Genomic DNA, 24,272 nt, shown 5'->3' with positions numbered 1-24,272 from the left:
TCTTTTATTTCTGCGAGGTCAGTGGTTATGTCTCCTCTTTCATTTCTGATCTTATTTATTTGCATCCTCTCTCTTCTTCTTTTTGTCAATCTTGATAAGGGCCCATCAATCTTATTGATTTTCGCATAGAACCAACTTCTGGTCTTATTGATTTTCTCTATTGTTTTCATGTTTTCAATTTCATTTATTTCTGCTCTAATCTTTGTTATTTCTTTCCTTTTGCTTGCTTTGGGGTTAGTTTGCTGTTCTTTCTCCAGTTCTTCCAAGTGGACAGTTAGTTCCTGAATTTTTGCCTTTTCTTCTTTTCTGATATAGGCATTTAGGGCATTAAATTTCCCTCTTAGCACTGCCTTTGCTGCATCCCATAGGTTTTGATATGTTGTGTTTTCATTTTCATTCTCCTTGAGGTATTTACTAATTTCTCTTGCAATTTCTTCTTTGACCCACTGGTTGTTTAAGAGTGTGTTGTTGAGCCTCCACATATTTGTGAATTTTCTGGCACTCCGTCTGTTATTGATTTCCAACTTCATTCCTTTATGATTCGAGAAAGTGTTGTGTATGATTTCAATCTTTTTAAATTTGTTAAGAATTGCTTTGTGACCCAGCATATGGTCTATCTTTGAGAATGATCCATGAGCACTTGAGAAAAAGGTGTATCCTGCTGTTGTGGGGTGTAATGTCCTATAAATGTCTGTTAAGTCTAGCTCATTTATAGTAATATTCAGATTCTCTATTTCTTTATTGATCCTCTGTCTAGATGTTCTGTCCATTGATGAGAGTGGTGAATTGAAGTCTCCAACTATTATGGTATATGTGTCTATTTCCCTTTTCAGTGTTTGCAGTGTATTCCTCACGTATTTTGAGGCATTCTGGTTCGGTGCATAAATATTTATGATTGTTATGTCTTCTTGTTTAATTGTTCCTTTTATTAGTAGATAGTGTCTTTCTTTGTCTCTTTTAACTGTTTTACATTTGAAGTCTAATTTTTTGGATATTAGTATAGCCACTCCTGCTCTTTTCTGGTTGTTATTTGCATGAAATATCTTTTCCCAACCTTTCACTTTCAACCTATGTTTATCTTTGGGTCTAAGATGTGTTTCCTGTAGACAGCATATAGAAGGATCCTGTTTTTTAATCCATTCTGTCAGTCTATGTCTTTTGATTGGGGAATTCAGTTCATTAACATTTAGTGTTATTACTGTTTGGATAATATTTTCCTCTACCATTTTGCTTTTTGTATTATATATATCATATATGATTTTCCTTCTTTCTACACTCTTCTCCATACCTGTCTCTTCTGTCTTTTCATATCTGACTCTAGTGCTCCCTTTATTATTTCTTGCAGAGCTGGTCTCTTGGTCACAAATTCTCTCAGTGACTTTTTGTCTGAAAATGTTTTAATTTCTCCCTCATTTTTGAAGGACAATTTTGCTGGATATAGAAATCTTGGTTGGCAGTTTTTCTCTTTTAGTAATTTAAATATATCATCCCACTGTCTTCTAGCTTCCATGGTTTCTGCTGAGAAATCTACACATAGTCTTATTGGGTTTCCCTCTATGTGATGGATTGTTTTTCTCTTGCTGCTTTCAAGATCCTCTCTTTCTCTTTGACCTCTGACATTCTAACTAGTAAGTGTCTTAGAGAACGCCTATTTGGGTCTATTCTCTTTGGGGTGCACCGCACTTCTTGGATCTGTAATTTTAGGTCTTTCATAAGAGTTGGGAAATTTTCAGTGATAATTTCTTCCATTAGTTTTTCTCCTCCTTTTCCCTTCTCTTCTCCTTCTGGGACACCCACAACACATATATTTGTGCGCTTCATATTTTCATTCAGTTCCCTGATCCCCTGTTCAAATTTTTCCATTCTTTTCCCTATTATTTCTATTTCTTTTTGGAATTCAGATGTTCCATCCTCCAATTCACTAATTCTAGCTTCTGTCTCTTTAAATCTACCATTGTAAGTATCCATTGTTTTTTCCAGCTTTTCTACTTTGTCCTTCACTCCCATAAGTTCTGTGATTTGTTTTTGCAGTTTTTCTATTTCTTCTTTTTGTTCAGCCCATGTCTTCTTCATGTCCTCCCTCAATTTATCGATTTGGTTTTTGAAGAGGTTTTCCATTTCTGTTTGTATATTCAGCATTAGTTGTCTCAGCTCCTGTATCTCATTTGAACTATTAGTTTGTTCCTTTGACTGGGCCATATCTTCAATTTTCTGAGCGTGATCCGTTATCTTCTGCTGGCGTCTGGGCATTTAATCATATTTCCCTGGGTGTGAGACCCAGTGAGTTGAAGATTTTTCTGTGAAATCTCTGGGCTCTGTTTTTCTTATCCTGCCCAGTATGTGGCACTCGTGGCGCTCATCTGTCTGTGGGTCCCACCAGAAAAAGATGCTGTGGCTCCTTTAACTTTGGAAAACTCTCGCTGTTGGGGGGGGGGGGTCGCCAGCTGAAGCAGCTTGGAAGAGTGCCAATCTGAATCTCCTAGCTGGCCCGGGGATCTGCACGCAGGGAGGGTCGCCGGCCTCTGCGGCTTGGGGGAGTGCCTGTCCAAATTTCCCAACCAGCCTGGGGCGCCAAGCATGGCAGGAGGGTGCCAGCTGCTGCGGCTTGTGGGAGTGCCTATCCACCGTTCCAAGCTGGACCGGGAAGCCACGTGTTTGGAAGGGACCCCGGTCACCGTTCTCCATGGCCTGGGGATCTCCGATCCAATTCTCCCAGCTGGTCTGGGGGCCACGTGTGGGGGGGCGCCAGCCGCTGCGGCTTGAGGGGACCACCTGTCCAATTCTCCCAGCCGGCCCGGGAAGGAGGGAGGGAGGGACTTCAGCCGCCTGCCACCCCGGTCCGGGGAAGCCCGCGCCCCTCGGTGATCTCACTGGAGCGCGTTCTCCCAGACAGTCAGCCATTTCAGAATGGGGTACGCTGTCTTCTTGGTCTCTGTCATGGGTCCGGGAGCTGTTCTGTATCGTTTCTACTTCCCTAGAAGCTGTTCTGGAGGAGGAACTAAGACCCGAGCATCTTACTAAGCTGCCATCTTCTCCGGAAGTTGCAACATACTACTTTAATAACACTGTACTCTTCTTTCAATTTACAAAATCTTGTTGCTAAAGAGGTGATGACATCTATGAACAAGAAATAAGCAGAATTCATTCAGTGGGTTATTTAAAAAGTCATTAAGAATTTGTTGGACCTCTTCATCAGAATTAAAGTGTGATTTTAGTGCTCCAACTAAATTAGGGATTTTCTCAACTGCATTTTTAAACAAGAACCAATCAGCTTTTGTATATGAGAGAACTGAAGATTAACACATGTCAACAAAATCACAAAAATCCTTTAACAGTTCTACAGTAAAGTGCTGAAATTAGGGAACAGTTTCATGCAATCACTTCAGTGTCAATAGAAAGGCCAATATCAGAGACTGTCTGAGCAATATCACGCAGAAGTGGGCGGGACCATCAACACCTATCACGGAGTCATCCGTGCTCTGTTTCCACTTTGATTAAACATCACTTGCACCTTAACACAAACATCCATCAATGTGTACGTTTATTCTACCAAAAGGAGTTGACTTTTTTCTCATTGACTCCTAACCCGAGAAGATAGTCTTGTGCTGGTTTGAAACAATTATGTACCCCAGAACAACTTTGTTCTTCTAATCCTAATCCATTTCCATGGGGATGGACCTGTTGCCTGGGCAGGGCGTTTGATTAGATTATTTCCATGGAGATGTAATCCTCCCAGTTCAAGTGGGTCTTAATTAGTTTACTGGAGTCCTTAAAGCAGCTGTCACAGAGAGCAGAGAGATGAAAGCAAGACACAGACATTTGGAGATTCTGAGCTGAGAGAAACCCGGAGTTTGCTCAGGCAAAGTTAAGTGAGGACCCAGGGAAGCTTAGAGAGAACCATCTGAAACCAGAAGCTGGGAGAGAAGGAGAGCTGGCCTCACCGTGTGCCTCCTTGTGTGACAGCAAGCAGGGTGCCGGCTGCCTTTCCTGTGAGAAAGGATCCTCTTGTAAGGTAGAAGGTAGCCTGCCTTAATTTGGAGTCTTATAGCCTTAGAATTATAGCTTGTAACTTAATAAATCCCCTTAAAAGCCAATCCACTTCTGTTATATTGCATTTCTGCAGCATTAGCAAACCAAAACGTCTCTGAAAGAAAAAAAATTATATTTTTTGAAGTCTCGCCTGAAAGGGATTTTACTTGTAATAATCTGATAAGGAAGCCTCTCCATGAAAAAAGGCTGCACAAATTAAACATTTTTTTCTGGCATTGTGATAACTTGCATCCAACACTATTCTATAAAAAGTTGAATCATTTAGAACTTTGATAATCTCTGTGGCAGTAAATGGAACTAATCTATATCTATATCTATATCTTATATATATATGTATATATATGATTTTTATTGCAGTAGTTTTTATCCTGGTGTTTGAAAAATTATTTGCAATTTCAGAATCATAAAATATTTCTGGTAGTGGTACAGTCAGTCACGTGAGACTGATGATAATAAACAGTGTAGAAGGGCATTACAACTTCTATGTCATTAAATTTTGTCTGAATTTCTCTCAATCAGAAATTGTGCTATTTTGTCACCATTTTGGTACTAGTTGAGGAAATCCATCATTTCTGGCTATTTTTTGTTTTAATCTGACTTTGTACTATTTGGGATTCTGAACAAATAATTGTGTACTGTACAAAGAGCTCCGAAAGCACTTTTCCTTATTTAATATATGTTCACCAATCAGAAAATTCTTCACAAAATTTACAGTTGTGTTTTGGCATTTGGTGGTTCAAGTATACAGAATAGGTAATAAATAATAGAAGCCACTGCAAGAGTTGAAAAGGTTGAACCTGATAATTTCAAAGTCAGTCACAAGTCCAAACTCATAACTAACCATAAACAGGGGTTTAGCTGTTGAAAGTCTGTGAATTTGCAAACTAACAATAAATTGAACTGGTATCTGAGGCTAAAAGGTGAATTTTCTGTTTGCCTGCACTGGAGAGGATTTCAGTTTGCTAATGCTGCCAGAATGCAGTATACTAGAAATGGATTGGCTTTTATAAAGGGGATTGATTAAGTTACAAGTTAACAGTTCTAAGGCCACAAAAATGGCATCAACAGGAGGAAACCTTCTCCGAGCAAAGGAAACTGATATCTGGGACTTCTCTGTCGTATGGGAAGGCACATGCTGACATCTGTCTTCTCCCCTGGCTTGTGGTTTGAAATGGCTGTCTCAGCTCCTGTGGGTCCTTCTGGCTTTTGCTGGGGTGATTTCTTTCTGCTTCTCCAAATGTTTATGCTCTGGTTTCATCTCTCTGCTCACTGTGCCTGGTCCTTTTAAGGACTTTAGTGAGTCAATTAAGACCCAACTTGAATGGGTGGGGCCACATCCCCATGGAAATAATCTGATCGAAAGGTCCCACCCACAATCAGGTGGGTCACATCTCCATGGAAATAACCTAATCAAAAGATCCCATCCTCAAGGCTGGATTAAAAGAACGTGGCTTTTCTGGGCGGTAGAGACAGCTTCAAACCCGCACAGATTGCTTACCCTGTTAGGGCTTTATCCCTGAACAAAGCAAAAAAAAAATTATGTAAGGTTTTGGAATGCCTGACTTTCAGAGACAGGCAGACCTTCAGCAGTGGAAGTGAGTAAGGATTATGAGATTTGGAGTTGTGTTAGGGTGGTCACTGTGGTAAGGCAGTTTTTGACTGATTTTCAGAAATGTGATCCCTAGACTGAGGTACTTGCTGATGAACTATTTTTATGCACATGAGGCAGTAAATGATTGGGTGCCAGGACTCGAGTTTTATCTCTAACTGGCTGACTTTCAGAAGCAATGGTTACTGGAATAAGGTTGCAATTGATAGGCTGATTTTCAAAATACTGCACCAACCCAAATTTAACTCATATGGTGGTTACTTGTTCAGGACTTGAAACTCTGGGTAAAGAAGAGTCTTTTTCTTTCATGAACTTTCATATCCCTTTTTGGCCAACCTTCAGCCAAACCTGCAGGAGAAACCAGAGGGATCGTCCAGATTTTCATTAGTGGAGGTTTGATTTTCAGCTAGTTTTGCCATTTAAGTGATTTAAGCTGAAATTAGTGCGGCAGAAAGCCAGCTTAACTTTTAAGCAGCTAGCTTAACTTTTGCCATTTATTGAGAAAAACTGAATATAGTACATGTAGAGTGTCCTGAAAAAGTGACTATGCAGGACATGGGGTGCACGCATTAAATACAGGATATGATCTGTACAGAAGGAGACCCGGCCAACCACACCCCCTTCTGTCAGCCTCACTCTTAGTTATTAGCTTTGCTTTCTGTTTCATTGAGGGAGCCAAGGCAGTAAAAATAGAACTTCACAAAGTCTACCTGTCAGTTACTTAAACCTATTCCCATCTACTCTGAATCTCTCCAGTTAATAATAAAGGTAAATTATCAGTGTGCTTAATAAATTTCAACAATTCCACTTGTCTACTGGGTCTCATCACCTCTTACTTAAGAGCACATCATTCAATAAATCCTTTTCTTTTTCTCCTTTCTCATTATTTTTCCCCTTCACTCCTGGATTTGTTTCATCAACAAGAAAAACATATAGTTATTTCTCTTATTGAAAAAATCATCTTGGCTTACATCTCCCTACATCTACTGCCCCCATTCTCCCACTCACATTGACAGCAAAGCTGTTGTAATCAACTGCCTTTTCCCTCCAGTTTCTCGTGTTCTGATTTCTCGTGAGCCCACTTTGGCCAGGCTTTTTCCTCCAGCGACCCTCCCTCATCACCAGTGCCCTCTTCCTTGCTGCGTACACTGGTCATGTCTCAGTCATTGTTTTACTTGACTATGTATATTTGTCACGGCTTTTCACGGTTGCCTGCTTTGAACATTTCACTTGGCTCTGGGAAAACACTCCTATGTGTCTTTTTGTTTTTCCTCCCACACCTGCTGCTGCTGCTATTATGCCCTCTTTGCTGGTTTACCGTGCTAGTCCCATACTGGGGTGCCCCAAGGCTGAGTCCTTAGGTGCTCCTTTTTCCTCCCTACACAGTCCAATTTAGGGCTTAAATGCCAATGCTACCTACTGCTGATTGTTTCCAAATTTATATTTAAAAGCAAAACTTCTTCCCAGAACTTCAAACTCATATATCCAGCTGCCAATGAGACATGTACATTTGGTGATCTAACAAGAATTTTAGGCTTTGCGTGCCCTGAGTCAAGGTCCTCTCACCAAGCAGCAGCAGCACCACCACCAAACCTAGTCTTCACTGTGTTTTCTTTCTCTCTCAATGACAACGCCATTATTCCAGTTGTTTAGGCTAAAATATCTACATTCAATCTATCATAAAATCAGATTTCACTACATTTAAAGTATATCCAGAAGCTCACTACTTCTCATCACTTCCATGCTAGCATCCTCATGCAAGCCAAGGCCAGATTATCACTGCTGCCTCTTTGTTGGTTCAGCTGTTCTGTCTTTGCCTTTTTTTTTTTTCAGTTGTTTCTTACAACAACAGCCAAATCTGCCTCTTCTTAATTCTCTTAAGCCTGCTACTCCCCATTTGGCTCACACAGCCCAGCCACTTGTCCTCTTTGCTGTTCCTCAAACACTAGGCACACTCCTGCCTCTGGATGTTTGTCCTTGTTTCCTCCTGCCTGGAATGGTTTCCGGATACCCCATGGCTCTCTCTCTCTCTCTCACCTATTACGTCTCTATTCAAACGTTAAACTTCCTGCCTCACCATGCTACTGAAATCTCAACATTTAGTGCTCCATATTCTCCTTTCCTGCTTTATTTTTATCTATAACACTTACTTTCTAACATTACAAATATTTTATTATTTATAGTCTGCCTCCCCTGACTAGAGTGTGAGCTCAAAGAAGGCAGAGCTTCTTTTCTTTTTGCTTGTTTCTGTATTCTTGGTGCATAGACTGTTATTCAGGTGTTTATGAATGCTTATTATTACTGTTTTTGTTTTGTTATTGTTGTCATTGCTATGAACTGCTATAATCGCATAAAAATTTTCACTATTAATCAAACTGCTCTCAAAAGTGTACTCTGTGTCCTATTCGCATATCTTTACTCTTTCTTCATTTGCTTCACCTATTGATATTCAATCTAACATAAGGAATCTTCTCTGAATATTGCTCATCTGTTTAGTATTGGATTATTTATTTGAGAGTAGGATAAAGGATATAAATGCATATGCATTGTTCTCAAAGAGCCTAACTATTTCTCAGGAATATAGAATATAAATGTATAAAAATAGAATGAAATATAGCGGTAATAAAATAAATATTCATTCTTTTAAATTTTCAACAAATATTTCTTGCACGATTACTGCCACTTAGAACCCACTCTACATGTTGTGCATAATAGAAAAAATCAAGAGGGGTTGGTCCTTTGGAGCTTAGTCTAATCAACTGCCAAAAATTGAACAGAGAATAAGAATGATCAGCAGTACTGAAGGAGAAATTCAAGGAGGTGATGGTATATGACTTCTGGCAAAGTAGACAATTCCACATGGAAGCTGAAAATTCAACTGTCAATTAATGACCCAGAAAATGCTCACCCATCCCTTTCGTCCCTTAACCATGATTATTAGTGTCAAGTTTCCCTCTATTTATACTCTGGGTATAAGTTATAACTACGCATGAATCTGTCTACTTTACAGTAAAGTTTGTGAGAAATGATTTCATTATCTTGAAATAAAGGTGATCCAAGTTAAAATCTGCTTTGGTGATGGGCTATGGATGCAGGCTGATAAGGTTGTTTATTTCCCTTTTTCTTTGGGCTCTGGCTATACGTACAATGAGGATTTCTCTGAACGTACAAGTCCAGAACTTATTTTGTTCTCTGCCTTAGGCAGCACACTTGCTTGGCTTCAGTCTCTGCATGTTTGTATATATAAGACTGTTGGTCATGTAAAGTTGCCCCATCTAAATGCTCCAATGCACTTAGCTTGTCCTGTTTCCTAGCAATTGTTCTATCTAATTTGTTTTCTGTTGGCATCCTTCCTACATAAGGCTCTCTTGTGCCCTTCCACTTGTTAGATGTATTTATTAGTGTGTGATAACCTTTATGCCTCCTGTTTATCAAGCTGGGCTTCCCCAAAAGAGCAGGGAACTAGGTATCCGAAAAGATCTGTAGTGAAGCAAGTTTAAACCTGGGGCCTGAACAGATATTTCAGGGAGCTCTGCTCACATGCTTTGTTAATCCGGTTTTACTTTGTAGTGTAAAAATACTTCCGTGATGAGAAACCATTTTCCTTTCTAAAGGCTTCTTATTAAAAGCTGCTTAGATAATTAATGCAGCTGTGATTCCTCCGAATCAGGTGAACTTGTCTAGTGTGAAGAATCATTTATTTGTTTATAGTTCCAATGACTAGTTCTTGCCTTATTTTATATGACACTTAAGGAGGAATAACTTTAAATACTTTAATCAGGAATTGATAATGCACATCCTATGTATTGGCAGTGGTCTACTTTTATAGATGAAGATAGATAGATCGGACTTACTTTGCCTATGGTCAGTTTATACATGCTCAATTCAGTGCATGCAAATAATAACATAATGAGCTATTATTTATGTTATATTATATATGATATAACACAAATATTATATATATATATATATATATATATATACACACACACACACACACATATGCAATCTTCTACCGAGTTAGGCAGGTGATCTTAGATCCTTCCTCATCTAGGATCTAAACAATTTGAGCAAACAAAAAGCAGTTTTGGGATGAGGAAAACTATCACATTTATCACTGATGGAGGCTAAGTTGGAGGATATAGCTTAGTGTTAAAGCCAAATTTCTCTGCTAACTAAACCCCGTCCTTAGGGAGAGACTTCTCAGGTAGAGATCTGCTCAGGTGAGATTTACTCCATGACGCACTCTCTTGGTGAGACAGCTACCCAAGTGAAGGAAGAGCAGTGCTGTGTAAAGTGTGCCCAAATAGGCTTCCAGTTCCTACTGCACAGTGAATCATGAAGTAGAGAGACATTAGGGCTTCTCTTAGGGAAAACCCATCTTTGTGGAAATGTAGAAGGTTAAAATGGCGTTATACTTTTGTAACTGGAGCTCTGCTGACACTAGAGCTGAGCTCTGCTTCAGGCTTGGAGTCTCATTGCGAGAACGAATTCAAGGAAGAGAAAGCAAGTAGCAGTAAGCAGTGAAATTTATTGAAAAATTAGTACATGCCCGAGAAATTAACACAGATGCACTCAAGAGAGAGACCTGCTCCAAAGTGGCACAGATTTAGCTTGTTTTATGGGGAGATTTTGCCAGCAGTGATTTTCCATTTGAAACCTTTGTACACCAGGTGTCTTCTTTGTTTCAGGACGAGATAACTATTGGTGCTTTTGGTCTCCTCTCACAAACTAAAAGTTTATTCTGGGCACATAGTTTAACAATCTTCATGACCCCAGGTTTTCTGTTATTAACTAACAGTTCATTTTGGGCCCATGATTTTATAAGCTTTATGGTTTGGGGCTTAGGGAAGTTTTTTGTTTTAGCAGTATGTGATTGTGCATTAACTCCTTCAGAGGTGGATAGGAAACCAGGGACCACAGCTTTGATGCTCTATTCTATCCTGCCTTACTTTACCTGGGAGTGTTGTCACTCTTGTTATATTGATGAAAATCAGATGGACTGGATGCAGAAGTAGAAATGAGAGCCTAGAATGTAAAGGCAAGAGCTAGAGGCCCTTTATAGCATGGGTTCTCCGTTGGAAAAAGACATCAAAACCACTTGAAGAGCTTTATCAAAACTCTTGCCAAAGACCTATCCATAGGGATTCTTCTCCTGCAAAGTGAGGTGTGAAAAGCATGTCTGGAAAAAGTGTAATCAAAAGATTTTGTAGTAATAAAGACATATGTACACAGTAACCACAACAACACTACTCTGTAACTTGAACTAGGAGACTGAATTTAATGTATAATTAAGGGACTCTCTTTAGATAAGTAAACAGAGGTGACTAACAAAAAACACGAATTATTTCTTGCCAGCTATTTCAATTATTTTAATTACTATAAAAGCAAGCAGCTTTCAGATATGAAGAATGGTTTAACTGTTTATTAACTCATTAAATGCTGCTGAAATGCAATATACCAGAAATGGAGAGGCTTATAAAAGATAATTTGTTAAGTTGCAAGTGTACTGTTCTAAGGCCATTAAAAATGTCTAAACTAAGGCATCCAGAGAAAGATATGTTGATTCAAGAGAGGTTGATGGGTGCAAACACTGCTGTTATATGGGAAGGTACATGGCTGACATCTGATGAAGTCTTTGGCTTCTGTTTCAAACGGCTTCCCAGGGGTATTTACTTTCTGCATCGCCAAATGTCTGGGTTTCAAGTTGGCTCACCAGCTCTGGCTTTCTCCAAATAGTTTCCTATTTTAAAGGAATTAGTCTTAGATTAGTCTTAGATTAGTCTAAGAAACTAATCAAGACCCACCTTGAATAGGCAGAGTCACATCTCCATCTAACCAAAAGGTTACACCCAGGACTGGGCACACCACATCCCTGTGGAGAGAATCTAATCAGGAGGGTTTCCACTTGACAATATTGAATCAGGACACCGCTTTTCTGGGGTATACAACACTTTCAAACTAGCACTGACTTTTCTTCTGTTTTTGTTTTTATTATACTACTATGATGACATCGCCTGGCCTTCTCCTTCTCTTCTTTTCTGCTAGGGCTCTTCAGTCAGAGTGACATCAGTGTCCAGAAATTTCCACAGACATCATAATTGAAGGAGTTTTTGCTTTCTTTCAGCATGCCATTCGAATGTCCCTCCTTCACAGAGACTCTATTGGCAGCTCAAGTCCGTAGATGGCTTCCATTCTTCTAATCTTTTGAAATTACCTATCACTCTGTGCCATACATATATATAGCTGTTACTGCCTTCTGCATCATCTTATATAACACGGATTTGGGAAATTGGAATCATGTCTAACATATTTCTCTATCTTCTGCCGGCCGCACCTGCTATATCTAGCAGCTAACTTGGCACATAGAAGACACTAATATTTTTAATTTTGTTTTGGTTTTTCTTTTTGCATGAGCAGGCACTGGGAATTGAACCTGTGTCTCTGGCATGGCAGGCGAGAACTCTGCCATTGAGCCACCATCTTCCACCCCACTAATATGTTTTTGAATGAATGAATAAATGAGCGAGTGAATGAAACTGCTGCTGTGATGTTTGTGGGGGTCTGATGAAGACCAGGTTTGATGCTTAATTTATTAAAAATATTAAAATTTTCTAAATAGAATTGGAAACCTATCTACATGCACAGGGAGGTGATCTTGCCTGTGTTACCAGACTTAACTACCGTCATCTGCTACCCCAGGACCATCCCCTGACCTCCAGCCTCCTCCAGCCTCTGCTTACTCTAATAATCCTTTTCTGGCTTTGGGGAAACTTGGTTCCCTTTCATACATCGATGCATTTCCTAATTGGGGGAGAAAAAAGCTTTAGTCCTCTCCTCCCTTCTCCCATTCAGCCACCATCTCCTCATGTTCCTTTTATCCTAATGTGACAGCTGGAAAGTTTTCTGCTGTATAATAAAATGCAAATACAGAACAACTAGAATCTTCTTACTGTATGAGAAAAAATACATGGCCTTTTTAGGCATATCAATATTTTTGGCATATAAATAGGATTTCATTGAGTTAAGAAGTCCCAACATTCCCCTACAAAGGACTCAGACTACCAAAATTTCAGTCTTGGAAATTTCATCTAGAAGTATTTGAGTCTTTCTGATTTGCTTTAATTCACTTAAACTACTTAATTTCAATCTCATTTGTATGGATCAAGCCAATTGACCATAACCTACGCTGTGCGTTTCGGTCAGATTAATCTGATTTAGTTTGGCTGTCAGCAGCCAAGAATGATACATCTAACTCTCTATCTCAGAACTTTCCCGGTGATTACAGCCTCGATTCAGTTGGCAGGATTTAGCTAAAGCTTCCGCATGGGTTTTAAGGTCAGCCAGCTTTTATGCAGCACAGAAATTATCCTAGGTCTTCCATCCTTGTAAGCAGTGGGTCCTTGTGAAGGCAGTCTCTTCAGAGGATGTATTATTGATTGACCTTGAACTCCCAATGTGTGAAATCCAAACTCTTTAAACGTATTTCATGCAATCTAATTTGTGGTCTCAGAATGAATTAATCCAATCTCATTTAACAAATTCTCCTTTCCCACTTAAAGAGCCTATCATCAAAACATTTTATTATTTTTAGGTTAAGTAAGTAGTCTTTCAGCATTTACAATATTTTATTATGTGATATAATTTCCTGAACTTAAAGTTTGAGTCCATTCATCCCTTTGAGAAAGAGAAAAAAAAAAAAATAAAGGAAAAACAAGAAACAAATCTCTCCCTAAGGGCAGAGGTGATTTCCTTTTCATGATAAATGGAAATTCATTATCAGTGTAACAAACAAAAAATTGTTGTTTACGTGAACCCAGTGTAATTAATCAAGCTAAACTGTAAACTGTAATTGAAGTAGCAAAGATGCTGAAGGCTCTTGAATTGCATTTTACATGGACGTGCTAAATGATCATTGTGAAAAAATGGCAATTTCCTGTGAGTGTTAATCACTGTCCCAGTGTTTCATTCTTCTAGTTCATTGAATATAATGATTATACTAGATTTGAGATTGTACTACATTTAAGGAAAGAATAAATTAGGTGTATTGATAAGATATTTTTCGTATTATAAATTAAATAGCTAATACTGATCCCTGAAAGAGGCAAACACAGTAAAAACATGCTAAAAAAGACGAGATGATTTTGCTCCACAGAGTGAATAAAACCAAATAATAGGATGACATCCCAGTGAGCCTCCTGTCTGCCTCTCAGGACCCACACACTCCTTCTGTACTTGACTTAGGTTGAGTTTCCAGAGGCAGGTGCCAGGGCATGACAGTCATGAAGTGTTTGGTGTGGGTGGGGGCTGGGACAGGTAAGGGTAAGAGTAGGTCAGGTGAGAGTAGGTCAGTGAAGGGGAGAAGCCAAGTGAGAGTGAAAGACCAGACAGCAGTCCCACAGGAAGTAGCTTGGCCTAATCCAGTGGGTAAAGTTAATGACAACTCCCCAGACTTTTCCTAACCCAGGCCAGCCTTCATACTTCCACAATGCACCAAGCAATGTAGTGGTCAGTGGTAGCGAGAGGTAAACTTCCAGGCCCTTTTAGAGTTCAGTTCTGTGTGGACTAAGTTCTCCAGTGGCTGAAGGACAGTCCTTCAATAACGATCATGAGTGCTGTGTGTTAAAAGGCTGGACTGATATTAGGTGCAGAAGTGGTCGAAGCGGAACTTTGCTTCTATAGAACTAAAACTTGAATGATGCCAGTGCCTCTCATCTCCTTTACCAAGCTGAAAGATCTTGGTAATTAGGATTCAGTCTAATTTGTCTTTACATCTCTTTAAGAATCTTGCGAACAGAATTATTTCATTAAATATATACTGCACTGCAAAAAAAAAAAGTACATTACCACTACTACATCATTTCCTTCCTTTCCTGAATACTACTTGCATTTTGAATAAAATGTTACTTCTATTTTCACTTGAGTTTTTTTTTTCTCTTTATTAGAGTTCACTTGAATTTTAATTTACCTGTTACTGCACTGCCCTGTTATAATTTTCATGCATAAATGTAAATTTAGTCTTGGCTGATTTATAAAAGACAAAGACTTGTGGATTCCAACGTACTGTGAAGAACTGTCATGAAAGCTATTTACCTTCCAGCCGTACATTCATGGAGAAATACAAGAAGCAAAAATACTCCAATAACGAAGCAGAACAGCACTACAGAAATTACCAACTACAAGGCTGCTCTTGAATTTCACTCATGGCCGCAACAGGTTTTTCAGAAAGTTCTGGTTGATGCTGGAAATAGCAGGACCACCTGGAGTAAAATGTACAATGTGCTGCCTGCTGCCTGCCCTCTTACCTCTAGCAACAAGGTAGATACCTGGAGAGGGTTTTCATCTTTACCACACCTACATGGTAAATTTTCTGAGGGTAGAGTGTCTTCTCTTATTCCTTTAAAATTTTCTAGTAACTGATAAATGCTGTGTTCAATCTTTGGGTGCCATTTATTTTGTCTGTAAAAGAATGAGACTGTGATCATAATGCCAAGCTGCTCAGAAGTGCTGAATCCATAGCAATTGGGTACTGTGCTGGCTGTCTCGTATCCCCTATCAGTATGAACAAATGCCTAGAAAAAGTTCATGGTAGACAAAGTGATCCATTTCAACTAAGCACCTGACCGTTTCACTGTTGCCCAGGCTTCCAAGAACCTTGCCAAGAAAAAAAAGTAGTGTGTGAAATATATGATGCTGGCAATTTCTACTTGTCTGTGTAAGTTTGGAAGTTTCTATTCAAATATCTGGTATTTACATTAATTACACACTGTACATAAATGCAAAATGTAATGTGTGTGAAAACTTATCATGAAGATTAAGAAAAAGAATATTACCAGTTTGAGGAAGCTCATTACTCCTCATCAATCTTATCAACTTGACTTATTCCATAAGTAATTACTGTTTTGTAGTCTTTCTTTTTCATTCACATGCCTTTTAGCTATCGAGTTTACCTAATTTTATCTATGTATCTCTAAACAATACAGAGTTTAGCTTCCATTTGAGTTTTATAAATTTGGTATCTCGTGATTGTGTTAATGTCCTTGTAGTTGGATTTGTTTGATGTTCACTGCTCTGAATATGCAAATGAATGCCTGTTTCATAACCTAATTTTCTCCAGTAGATGGACATTAAGGTTATTTTCTTTGTTTCTTTCTTTTTTTTTGCCATGAATGAATATTGTTTAGCATGTTTCCTGGTGCAAATATGCTGGCCATTCTCTAAGTTGTATATATAGGATGATACAAGTGATTCTTTGGGCACTTCTGTTCAACTTTACCAAATATTGTCAAATATAATTCAAGTGTACAGGAAATACTTAAGTTATTTTTGCTCCTCATCCTGGGACGTATATGATATTCTCATACTGCTTAATTTTTGCTTTTTCAAGTGGAAATATAAATAATCTCATTATGTGACACATTTGCTTCCTCTTTAGTATTAAATAGGTTGAGAGTATTTTCATATTTTTACTCTTCATTCAGTTTTCACTTGTGTTCAATTCTTATTCATGTAGTTGTTTTCTTTTAGGTATTGAGTTTTTTGTCTGGATTCTAATCTTTTATCAACTGTTTGCATTAGCAGTGTCTTCTTACAGTTTTGTTAATGCAATTTTATTGAGGTATCGTATATATTCACATACCACATAATCATCCAAATTTTACAAGCAGTGGTTCACAGTATTGTCATATAAATGTACATTTGTCATCACACTCAATTTTTGAGCATTTTCATTACTCCATAAACCATAAGAATAAAAGTGGAAATAAAGGTGAAAAAAGAATACCCAAAACATCCCATATACCTCCTCCCTATTATTTATTTATTTTTTGTCTTTTTTCTTGCTTATCTGGCCAGACACTGGATAAAGGGAGTGTCAGTCACCTTGTTACATGGTCATATTGTCACACAGTCACATGGTCACATTGAATAAATATAGCTTTTAAACTCCCAATCTATTCAGTCATCTTCAAGAATCAAGGCTATTAGATTATAGTTCAAAAGTTTCAGGTATTTCCCTATAGATACTCCAATACCCCCAAAACTGAAAAGGGAGATCTGTATACTGCTAAGAATAACCTCCAGAATGACCTATAGACTATTTGAAATCTCTCAGCCACTGAAACTTTATTTAATTTAATTTCTCTTTCCCACTTCGGTTAAGAACTCCTTCTCAATCCTACGATGCCAGGGCCAAACTCTTACCTGGGAATCATGTCCCATGTTGCCAGGGATATTTACACCCCTGGGAGTCTTGTTGCACACATGGGGGTGGGCAGTGAGTTTATTGTGGAGTTGGCTTAGAGAGAGAGGCCACATCTGAGCAACAAAAGAGGTTCTCTGGGGCTGACTCTTAGGCATCATTATCAGTAGGCTTAGCTTATCCTTTGCAGGAATGAGTTTCATAGAAAGCAGTCCCCAAGATTGAAGGCCTGGCCCATCAAATTGGCAGTACCCAGTGCTTTTTAGAATATTAGTTCTTCCCGAGGTGGATAAGTTTAATATTTCTACCCTTTTCCCCTGTCCCTCAAGGGAACTTGGCAAATATTTTTTAATCTTCTGCCCAGACTACTCTGGGATGTATTGGGGCACCCCACTAAACTGTACAAAACAAGATCTCACTCTCTATTCAAGTTTCCATGGAGATATTATGTTTGAATAAGCTGACCATACAAGTTAAATTAGATAGTGTGCTACTGAAAATATAAATTTTGCACCAAATAAAAATCTTTTCTTTTGGTCTCCCATGGAAGTTGGAGCTTTAAAATACATTCAATATTATCCTTTTCCATTTAGTCTGATTTAGCTTAGTCCTAATCAGATCAACTCTATTCATATCTCTAACTAAAGTCTGCTCACTTTTTCAGTGTTTTTAACAGTTGCTGTATGGGGCAATGCTGGTTTTCATAGGTGCAGAACTCTAGCTTTGTGTCTCAGATGTCACACAAGTACCTGAAGTTCCAGGAATGACAGGGTTATACACAAAGAGCTTCACTTCTCAGAATTTAGAAACAACAGTTACAACTCTGGAATAGCTGTGACAGCTATAAGAGCATACAATCTGGAAACTTTACAATAAGGCTTCATCTGATAACCACTCCCATAACTGTTTTAATTAAGTCATTAGTGAAAGGAAACTCTAACTTTTAAGAGAGATCACTTATCTTTACTAAGTTATGCACTTTTAACATTTCATTTAAGTAATATTTCTTTTAAAACTTTTAATATTTACCTTTTTCAATTATGTACTTAATCTAACTGAAAGAGCTTTTTACATGTAGTTGTAAGTTGAAATATAATATTTCTAATATAAAGAGGTAATAGATATTGGATAACCACATTTTCCCAAAACATTTAGTTCTTCATTTACCCAGTTATTTTCAGTGTTATGTTAAACATATATAAAATTTTCATGCATATTAAGACTCTTTTTCAGTCCTCTAGTCAGTTGCATTGGTCAGTATATTTCCAGAGGAATGTTGTGTCTTTTTTTTTGAGGAGGCAAAATTGTGATTTATTAATCATTGATTTTAAACACAAGAGAGAAGTCCTAAACAGTTTAGTAAGAATTAGTATGTACAAAAATCAACAGCTTTCTTACATAAAAGCAATAATCAAATTGAAAATGAAATGAAAAATCTTTATAAATGAACATTAAGAAAGATAAGATACCTAGAAATGTGTTTAACACAAAATGTGCTTTCTCTATAGAGAAAAATTTAAACTCTATTGATTGACATCAAAATAAAACTTCAAAAACAGAAAGCTACACTTTCTTGTTTGGAATTCTTGGATTGTAAGAGTCATGTTGTAAAGATTCCAATTCTCCCTGAATTAATCTACGTTAGTGTGATCCAAAAATACTAACAGAATTTTTTAAATAAGCCAATTGAGCCCATATATAAGAAGAGTCAAGAAATCTCTGAAAAAGAAGAAACCAATTGCAACCAGATATTAAGACATTATAAAGTTTCAGTTGCTAGAAAGTCATGTATTTGAAGGGATAGCATTTGTAATGGATATTTCTCATCTTGGGTTCCTTTAGAGTCTTTTTAAAAAACATTTTTTATTGTAAAATATAACATATTAAAGAAAAGAAAGAAAAAGAAATAATTTTCAATGTATACTTCAACAAGTAGTTACAAAACAGATTTCAGAGTTTGTTATGGATTCCACTATTTCAGATTTTCCCTTCTTGTTCCTCTAATACACTGGATGCTAGAAGAAATATCAGTATGGTAATTCAGCAGTCATACTTGATGTTAAATCCTATTTTCTCTGCTACAACTCCTCCTTTTTCTTTGATCCTTATCCCAATCTATAGGTTAATTCTAACCTGTTCATGCTGAGAAGAATTGTTGCACCTAATGGATAGGGGGATGTAATTAGCTGATAATCTTGGAGAGGTTAATCCATCCAGGTATTAGGATTTATCTGGCCTAGGGTCTCTCTGGAAATTATAGGTTGAAGTAGAGCAAACTTAGTGCATGAAACATTTATAGAATCTCAGTTTGAGCCCTTAGTGTTCTTCAGATTTAACAAGAGTGATATTGGTTGGGGTTTAGCAAACCATGGCAATTAAGCACTATCTAAATGAAGCTTGCATAGAAGTAGTCTTCAGAATAACCTCTTGACTCTATCTGATCTCTCTTGGCCACTGATACCTTAGTTTATTTCCCTTTTTTTGGACAGGAAGGCATTGTCGATCCCATGGCACCAAGGCCAGAATCATCTCTGGCAATCATGTCCTGTGTTCTCAGGGAGATTTTCACCCCTGAATGTCATGTCCCATGTAGGGGAGGGAGTAATGATTTTCCTTGCAGAATTGAGTTGAGAGTGAGGGTGAGATAGATAGATAGATAGATAGATAGATAGATAGATAGATAGATAGATAGAGAGAGAGAGAGAGAGAGAGAGAGAGAGAGAGAGAGAGAGAGAGAGAGAGAGATTGAGAAAGAGAGAGAAAAGCCACATCCGAGCAACAAAAGAGGTATCCTGGAAGCACCTTCTAGGAATTATTATGGGTAGTCTTATATTCTTTGCTACAGAAAAAAGTTTCTTAAGGGAAAGCCTTAAAATCAAGGGCTTACATATCTTCTTGGGTGTCCCTAGTTTTTGAGAGGGTATCCAGGGTTTCTTAGATGAGAAAGTTTAAAAGTTCCATATTGTAGGGCCCAGGGTGTTTAAAGATGTAAGCAGCCTGCTAAAATGGCTGCCTGAAGAACTTCTAGAGCTTCGAGGAGAGAATGATTCATCACTCGTTATATAACCACGATTCAGTAGACATCGTGTAATCTTTTTGGCATTTTACCTCCTTTGTGTAGCGACGGTATGAAAGACCACCCCTGCATAACTTGCAGCACGGAGGGGAATGGATAAAGTCTGACTCACTACCCGTAGCTCTTTATGCTTTCTTTCAATTTGCCCCTGGGCCAGAACAACCAAACCTTGAGCTGGGACCTGATACTACACACACACACACACACACACAAGCACACGCAAACACAAACATATATGTATATATGTTTTTCCTTTGAACCCACAAAGGACTCTACTAATACTTTAAAATTGTCAGCCCACCACAGTTTGAGATGTATCCTGGTATTAAAATTATCTATACAGAATTGCAAGGCCTTGATGCTCTTCTGGACTCCAGGAATTTTGGTTGTTTAAATGAACCATCCAGACAGGTTGATTTAGGTTGTGTGTTACAGAAAATTTAGGTTCTAGCCATAACAAACCTCTCTGCCTTTGGTCTCATACAATAGATGAAGATCTAGAGTGCATCCACTGTCACTTCTGCCCTGTATACTGATTGAACTTATTCCCAGCTAGATTGGCTTCATTTGTCTCTCTACTTGAGAACTGATCTCTTTTTTGGTTACTGTAACTGTTTAACTGTTATTATATACAGCTAGGCTAACTTTCAGGGCCACAGCACTCCATTTCTCATTCCAGATGTCACCGAGCTACTCAAAGTTCCAGGGAAATACCAGCTGATACACATATAGCTCAGGATGTAGACAGACACTTACAGCTTCAGACTTATTGTGGCGTCATGGCCAGGTTCACGTGACAACTTGGCCAGGTGGTGGTCCCTGTTTGTCTGCTTGGGCAAGTGCTGGCCTGTCTGTTGCTATGAGGACATTTCATAGAATTAAATCATGATCACGTCAGCTGTATCCACAGCTGATTCCATTTGTAATCAGCCAAGGGGAGTGTCTTCTGCAATGAGTGATGCTTAACCTAATCACTGGAAGCCTTTTAAGGAAGATTCAGAAGAGATCTCTTCCTGTTTGGGCTGGCAAACCTCTCCTGTGGAGTTCATCCTGTGGAGTTCATCGGAATCTTCAGCTTCACAGACTGCCCTACAAACTTTGGACTCTATGTTCCCATAGTTATGTGAGATACTTTTATAAGTTTTATATTCATGAATATTTCCTGTTGATTCTGTTCCTCTAGAGAACCCTAACTAATACATATGGTTACTATAAGGACTTACAATCTTGGACCCAATTTTCTTATAAGTGTTTTTCTGAAAGAGACTTTAGCATATTTCTTCTTTTGTGTTTGGCTTATTTTGCACTACATATTGTCCCTAAGGTTTATTCAGTTTGTTGCATGCCTCTCAATGTGCTTCCTTTTAGTACCTGTCCATATTCCGTCACATAAATGTATCACAGTTTGTCATTTTGCATCTCAGTCATTGTACCCTTTGGTTCCCTCCATTTATTGGACATAAAGGATAATTCTCAAAAGAAACAAACCATGTCTTACTGTATCCTCACTTGGTTGTGCATTCAGAGGCACTCTCAATTTTAGATGATTTTCATTGGTCCATAGCAAGAACAGACAAACACAGTATCACCGACTATCAAATAAAAACTTCCCCATTCACTGTCCTTCCCCACCCCAGTTATTTACTCCTGGTAGTGCTGTGATATAGTTGATGGATTCTTCTTCTTCTTTTCATCAGCAGATATATATTAAATGAATAAATTTAAAATTCCATGAGCACCAAATGACTCAATAGTATTAACATGGTTTATGCTTCAAGTTCCATACAATGGGACATGTGAATCATTTACTTTGCTTCAAAGGCGGTAAATCATTCTATATCTGTTCATCTATTTCCATGTATGGGGACAAATAATTTTATTCTTTACTATAAAAAGCAAGATTTTTAAAAATGAGATAAAATAGAGTTGCTTAACTCCATTTATAAACTGCACACTGCTTAAAGAGAAATGTAAAGATCATAGTTTTTTGGTTTCTGTGAAAATCTGGGAAGATCCTGACTAATGTAATACTAAAACTCGCTCACAGGTGCCAGCCCAAATTAGCTTTTGATCAAGAACTCAAACAAGGTACTCAAGTCAAAACCTTCGGCATTGGCTCTGCTTGTCTGCCTGTGGCTCATGAAGAACTATTTTTATTATTATTGAATAGTCATGAGTATAAAATTTTATTTATAGGTTCAAAAAATGAATTGCACAAATGTAGGAGGTAAAAAATCTTGTGTTGGAATCATTATTTTGAAACAGATTTAGAGGCAGTTGTGGGATATGAATGCTAAAAATGAAATATAACGCCAAGCCATATTAAGATAAGTCTAGACAAGAGGTATGATTGTCGTCGCCTGCCAGGCCATCCACCAAAATTCACTGGTTGAGCTGTTGGACCAGTTAGAAACACTGAACTACGTATCTTGTGGGACCAAACCAGACTGAACGCTACACAATTTAGCATTTAACATTGTTTAAATAATTTTTACTGTTGTTCCCATGATATTGTAAGTTGCTTGAGGACAGTCATCATGTCTCACATTTCCTCATGCCCCATAAACCTTGGAGGTGGTCCAGGCACACAGAAGACATTTTATGGATTGGCTTGTTTCCCCTAAAAAGATGTATTCAAGTCCTCATGTACCTTGAACGTGAACCTATTTGGGGATAGGAACTTTGAAGATGTTATTCATTAAGATGAGGCCAAACTAAATTATAGGGGGGCTCTAATCTCCTATGACTGGTGTCTCATAAGAAGAGAAACTTGGACAGACAGAGAGAAGAGGGTCATGTGACAGAGGCAGAGATTGAATAGCACCGTGGATTGTTGGCCAGCCACCACCAGAGCATGACATTCAGAGGATACATGGCCCTGCTGATACCTTGATTTCAGGATTCTAGCCTCCAGAACTGCAAGACAATATATTTCTGTTATCTTAAACCATCAGTCTGTGGTACTTTGTTACGGCAGCCCTAGGAAACTAAGACAAGGCATTTAATATTTATTGAACATGATACAATAATTTTAAAGACTTAAGGCATTGCAGTTCTCTGATCTATCATTCTAAAGATTGGTGAGCATGTACATGATGCTAAGTGTAGACGTAGGCAAATGGGTTGAACCTATATAGCCCGTTGATTTTTTTTACCCTGATATAAACTTTTTTCTTTTAGGCAATCAATTAATTTTATTTCCTTCTTTCCTATTCACAAGTACTCGACCTACTCTTCTTTCAACTCTGCTTAATAATGATTTGTTGATAGTATCACAGAATTTCATATAAGATTCATTTTGACAGATTCCTGTAGGTGCCTGTTTCCACTCTTGTTCTGTATCAGTTTCCCTGCTATTAAAATACCACTATCATGTCTCTGCCACATTTTGATTAACATTTTTTAATGATGTAGCTTTGCATTTATCATCAAAATCTTGATGTCTTCTTGTTAACTTTTGTTCACAGCATGCATTTTTAGTTTCCTCCCATTTCCTCTTCTATTGTCTCTTTGTCCAATATCGAACTTTTGAAATCGTTCATGTGAGAACTTATTTATAATTGTAGATTTAATTGGTGGGTTACATGGCATTATACACTCCCTTTCAATCATATTCACCTTCAAAACAGCAATGCTATATACAACCCCACTGATCAGTTACCATCACTTATATCTGTTCAGCCTCATGGGTAGCCTTTCCCCCATCTCTACTTTTGTGTACACTATATTCTATAGTGTAACTTCTGAGATTACCTTTAACAGAGTCATAATAGGAAAATCATACAGCATCTGTCTTTTTGTGTCTGACTTGCTTCACTCAGCATTACATCCTGAAGGTTCATCCATGCTGTCATATGCTTCAGGACCTCATTTTGTCTTATTGCTTCATAGTATTCCATTGTGTATATATATACCACATTTGTTTATTCACTCTTCTGTTGCTGGATACTTGGTTTGTTGCCATCTTTGGCAATTGTGAATAGTGCCACCATGAACATCAGTGTGTAAATGTCTGTTCGTATCACTGCTATCAGCTCTTCTGGGTACTGCTGGGCCTTAGGGCAACTGAATATTTAGTTTTCTGAGGAATTGCTGTTATTCACAGTGGCTACCCCATTATACAGTAAAAAAAAAACAGTGAACAAGTGCTCCAATTTCTCCAACATTTATAGTTTTCTATTTGTTTAACAGCAGCCATTCTTATACGTGTGAGATATCTCACTGCTGTCTTAATTTGCATTTCCCTTATAGCTAATGAAAATGAACATCTCTTCATATGCTTTTTAGCCATTTGTAGTAGCTCTTTGGACAAGTGTCTATTTATATCCTCTGCCCAT

This window comes from Tamandua tetradactyla, chromosome 17, assembly GCF_023851605.1.
Source record: "Tamandua tetradactyla isolate mTamTet1 chromosome 17, mTamTet1.pri, whole genome shotgun sequence".
Classification (NCBI taxonomy): domain Eukaryota; kingdom Metazoa; phylum Chordata; class Mammalia; order Pilosa; family Myrmecophagidae; genus Tamandua; species Tamandua tetradactyla.
Note: the sequence above shows the minus strand (reverse complement) of the source record.